The 5,718-nt window shown below is 33.3% G+C and overlaps 1 protein-coding gene across 1 annotated transcript in view; it reads right to left on the bottom strand.

Annotated features, from left to right (window-relative positions):
- The window catches only part of LOC106463778 (nose resistant to fluoxetine protein 6-like), a 54,540-nt gene that overhangs the window by 37,295 nt on the left and 11,527 nt on the right, over positions 1 to 5,718 (bottom strand). Inside the window, exon 2 of the mRNA XM_013923845.2 lies at positions 1,733 to 1,947. The gene's annotated coding sequence lies outside the window, so the exon portion shown is untranslated. The remainder of the gene's footprint in view (positions 1 to 1,732; positions 1,948 to 5,718) is intronic.

Below are 5,718 nucleotides of genomic sequence, written 5' to 3'. Positions count from 1 at the left end.
GAAACCACCTTCATACAGTACTTCATGAAATATCAAAATATTTAAGAAATGCAAGTTGAAAAGGAAATGAAATACAGGAGCTAATGTGAACGTAGTGAGGCAAAACGATATAGTACTATGAATGTAATATATTTTTTTACATGATTTTTTTTCTTTTTTATGTTCTGTAATGCATGAAATCAGTTTGATTTCTTTTGGGGATACCTTAGGAGTCATAAAGCTCACTCTGAATTATCATTTTGTTATTACGCTTGTTTTGGTCTATGTTTTCGTGTTTTGTTTATTTTCATATTAACCATTTGTTCTTTATTTTTAAGAATGCTACTAATAAGAAATTCTTTTTTTATATATTTAACATAAGTAGGGTCAATAGGTAAATTTGCTTTATATTATTTATAATCATAAAAGCAAGTAAACAAACAAACAAATTCAGTTCAAAATTTGAGACGGCTATACACAGACAGTCTTTGTGTAACTTTCCTGAAAATTCTAAAATAAACAAACTCTTCCTTTAACTAACTGAGGGTTAATGTACCCCCAAATAATCCATACACTGTTGATAAATACCCATTAAGACAAATTTTAAGAATAATTAAAACGTTTTAGTCACAAGTTCAACTACAAATGATATTTAGATCACCTTTCAAAATACAATATTTATTCCAATCTAAAGATCTATTACTTACCCCTTTGCGTTCCAGGATCGTATATAAATACACATGTAGTGGCTGTAATGACACTTACATTGGCAAAATTGTATACCAATTACACTGCGAACATACGGGAGTATCAAGCAAAACTTACGTAAGAACAGGTGAAAATATGAGACTCCCCTTAATAATGCGGTAGCTAGTATAAACGCCAGTTATAATACTAGAAAAATATTAGGTTATAATAATCTCTCTCTTGAAAAAAAAAATAGTGGCTAGTGTTTTTGCAAAACAAGAGTTAATTTACAAAGCAAGCTTTTCCCATACATTGTTGACATATTTCGGAACTGTTTTTCATAATTCATACTTCTGTCTCGTCGGGTGTTTTTTGTTTTTCGATACGTTGTTTTATTTTATTGGTGACTTCTACACAATCTTCGAAACGTGTATTCTTTAGATTAAAATATTCAAATCCAGCAAAAGTATCTTTTTGTTTGGTTGTTGTTGAACACAAAACTACATAATAGGCTATTTGTTCTCTGCCAGCTGCAGGTATCAAAACCCAAATTTTAGCATTATAAGCCCTCAGATATACCACTGAGCCATCGGGTGGGGAGGGGGCAACAAATGGAAATTTCAGTTTTTAATTAATATTAAATTCTGGTGGAAGTGAGCTTCCCATACGGTTCATAACTAAAAATCAACCCGATAGTGGGCATAGACAATTAAATGTACTGTTCTTAAGTTCTTACTTGTAAATATTATAAAGCATTGTTTCATCAGTTGGTAATCCTTGCTGTTAGCAATATTTTCGGCAATAATCCCAATAATATCTCATAAGGTTTGGCCCAGCTTAGGAGATACAGGCTAGTCCTAAATCCATATACTAAGTTAACAACTCATAAAAATCTTTATAGTAAGACATAATAACAAGAAATTTTAAATAATAAGAATTAAAATATTAAACTCTGTAACAAATATTACTAATAAAGTAACATTAAATCTACAAACTTTGACAATACCAAATTTGCACTTATGTTTTTTGATAAAACGGGTACATTAAAAATTGTGTTTTAACTCACATTTTTTTCAAGATTTAATTTCCATCTTGACATGCAGTACCGACCATTAAAACCTCCTGGCAATAGTTGGTCTGAATCTGGCTGGTCTATTTTTTTCTTCATCTGAGATAGTTTTCCTACAGGTGCAGTAATTTCCAAACATTGACGATAGTTTCCAGGCCATATTGTAGCACCACGAAATATAGAACTGGGTGGTTTTCCATAAGAATCTATCACTTGATTAAAAAACATTATCTAGTTATTAGAAAAAGAAACAATATACGTCGGTTATTGTCACTTAATTCTGTACTAAATGTCCTTTATAGCAAGTTCAAGAAAAACTGATAAAAGTATCCATTATAAGTTTGTGTTTCATTGAAAAGTTTAATAACTTATACGAGTTTAAACAGTATAATTGCGAAAAATAGTTGTCTGATGATGAAGATCATAGGTGGTGGCGTTTACTAAAACATTTAACTTATCGCATGTTATTTACACTTGAGACCTGGTATGATCTGGTTAGGGCAATGGATTTGAAATATGAGGCTTTCAGTTTCGAATCCCATGCTGGCCCTTTCAGTTGTAGGGATGTTATATGTGACGGTTAATCTCACTATTCGTTGGTAAAAGAGTAGCCCAAAGTGTGGGATGTTGACAAGTTGCCTTCCCTCTAGTTTGTCATTTCTAAATTATGGATGGCAACTCCTAGATGGCTTTGTGCGAAATTCAAAACCAACTTTGAAAGTCATCACTTTAAGTAAAGCAACAATGTGAAAAATATAACAGAGTTATTTGCACTTGAAGCTTAGTAATAAGAAACTCACAATGAGCTAACTAGCAAGGAATCTTCAAAAGAGAACCCACCTCAGACAAACGTTTCGGCTAATTCTTGACGCTCTATGAAAGGAGTGCCGTAATAGGTTAATCAAACGTGGCATTCCCTTGCTGGTAGCTTTTTTTTTTTTCGGTGACGCAGCCAGAATTTGAACCTCCGACCTTTGAAATGGTAACATAGATTATTATGAATTGGTGGAACAAGTGCTCTAACCAATTAGAAGATTTCCAGACAATTATAGAGGATTTTTTAAATTATTCTACACACTTCATCCTGCTAGTTGTCCTTCTTCACCCAACTCCAGCTTGATGTTTCCCGGCTTTTCCTATTAATACTTTTAAGGTTTTACTTGACCGTTGACCGCTCACACTCAGCTGTTTCAGGAAGTCATTAAGCAGATGTGATGGAAGCCTCGAACTCTAACTTGTAACTATTCAAGTTACAGTTTCACAATAAAGGCGTGTAAAGAGAATTCGAGAAGAGTCGAAAAAAATGTCTGTAGTCTTGTGTAATGTTTATCACTATTATTATCAGGTATATCATTTTCAATGTTTTGTCGGCTTTTGGCGTTTAATACCATATTCATGCTTAAATTTCAAACAACTCATGACTTTTGATCAATAATGATCTTTTTAAAATTGAACAGCGTTAAGTACTTATAGATATGCCAATTAAACAATGCCGTTATGAAACCGTTTGAGATGGAACTGTGCCAACCTCTTGAAATCTGTTATCTTAAAAAATATAAACATTTTACTACAAAAGGAATTTGGCCACAATCTGATAAACTATTATCTTGCATACTTCTAAGGAGAACAAGCAAAATCAATTTCTAAAAGACATTATTAGAATAAGTATTCAAGTACTATCTCATTGAAATATGTAGAAAAATGAATATTTTAACACCGATTGCAAGTTAATGGGAGCAAAAGAAACAATATGGCTGACGTTTACATTTTGTCTGAAAAAGTTATTAGTTTTTTTTAAATTCCACATCAAATACGATGATTATAAAAAGTCATCTTAGCCTATTTTATCGCTCTGACTATAAAATAAGTACATGTATATTATAAATATATTTTGACTTTTTTACAGTGTTGCTTCTGTGCATAAAATAAAAATCAATAAACTACTGAAAAAATAAAAAACCGGAATTTCGTCATCATTTACCATAATGAAAAAAAAAACAGTTTTAAATGTTCAAACCAACAGATAAATATATTCATACTGTATTTCACTGCTTAAAAATATATCAAAGCAATACAAGTAGAAGAGAGGCCAAAATATAAGTATTAAAGGTCGAGAAACCTACATGAACATAATGTAGTAAAGGTTGATTGTTTGTTTGTTTTTAAACACAAAGCTACACAAAGAATTATCTGTGCTCTGTCCACCATTGTTATCGAAACCCGGATTCTAGCGTAATAAGTCCGGAGACATACCGCTGTGCCACTGGGGGGCATTGCAGTAAAGAAATATAGTACTGTGGTACAAGAGGTGAATTGTTTTCATGTATATGATTTTGTTGTTGTTTGTGTTTTTTTTTGTATTGTTTTTTTGTTATATACTCCATGTTATCTGAAATTAACTATATTTAATGTAGGGATACCTTTAGACCCATAATGGTTAGTCTAAGTATTGTTGGTTTTGTCCATGTTAACAATTCATTTTTTCTGAGAAGAAAACAACTACTGCCTAAAACTTTGGAATCAGTGGAGTACAGGGGGAGAAAATGTACATATCTCAATGCTACTGTTGTGGCTCGTATTTGGACTAATTTGCGCATTAAAGTACCTTTACAGATCTCCATCTATATGCATTAAGTTATTATATAATATTAGCCCGATCTACGAAGTTAACAACAGCCAAAAAGTTGAATGATGAAGTACACTGTAGTTCATGTGTGATGATAGATTGTTTTGTGTTTGAGCCCAGAGCTAAAAATAGGCTATCTTCGTTGTGCCGATCAAGGATATTGAACCCCAATTTTTCGTGGTATAAACCCTAAAGCATGCCACTACGCCACTGGAGACTGTTCTTATATATATATATATAAACACCAGACAAGTTGTGCTTAAAGCACAAGAACTAATGTTGTGATGAAGATTAATCAGCAAATTACGTTGCAAATTTATGCATATTGTTGTTAAACTTTTGCTAGATATCTCCAATATAGTTTAAGATTCCTAAATACATAAAAATAAAGAAATCCTAGACCTATAGGAACAGTGTTTTCTTAATTAACACAAGGAATCACATTTTTCCCAGGCCCCCAGTGGTAGAGTGGTATGTCTACGGACTCACAACGCTAGAATCCGGATTTCGATACCCGTGGTGGACAAATTGTGTAGCTTTGTGCTTAATTACAAACAACAACACATTTTCTAAAATTCAAGCCATAACATATTTTTTGGTAGACAATCCAATTGAAGAATTTTATATTGTTGGGTGCATTAGATATGATTCAATAGCTAAAGTTCATGATTTATAAGCATTATATTATGTATATTTAATTCATAACGTGCTCAGGTTGTGAATCCGAGGGTTCATGGTTCACTTCCTAATGCCGCAAATATGCACACCGCAATTTGGGGAACATGTGTGTGCTGTAAGAGTGGCAGCCAAATCCCATTATTCGATCAAATAAATGATCCCCAGTGGTAAGTCGACAGGCTTAAGATGCTAAAAATCAGGTTTCCTCTAGTCTAGTCCACAGAAATATTTTCAAAAGGGGTGCAAAACATATATGTAGGGGATCACCTTTTACAATGAAAGTCAACAGACTAAAAGAATATATGTTGTGTGTGTGCTTAAACGCAAACACAAATTTACAGTTTTAATAAAAAATTACTAAAAATTAGGGATGTACGGGCACCCAGTCAAATATTCGCCCTCCCCGGCCGGGTATTGGGCTACCCGGTAATACTCGGCTCCGGCCGAGTGTCGAAGCTAGGCATCTAAGCCCTAATCTATGTGGCAACTTTCGCGGTACTGAAAGTTACGGTCAATAATTGGTTTAGTTATAATAAAACGTGTTCTGAGCAACAAAAACTGATCGCCCGCTGAAAGTCGGGGATTCAAAGAACAATATGGGTTAATAACAGGCATGGCTTGAGAAGTGGATTTATGGGGAAAGTGGGTTTTTTGAGAACAATAGGGGTTAGGGTTTGAG

The sequence above is a fragment of the Limulus polyphemus genome, unplaced genomic scaffold, assembly GCF_000517525.1.
Source record: "Limulus polyphemus unplaced genomic scaffold, Limulus_polyphemus-2.1.2 Scaffold1479, whole genome shotgun sequence".
Lineage (NCBI taxonomy): Eukaryota > Metazoa > Arthropoda > Merostomata > Xiphosura > Limulidae > Limulus > Limulus polyphemus.
This window is presented reverse-complemented; position numbering and strand designations above follow the sequence as displayed.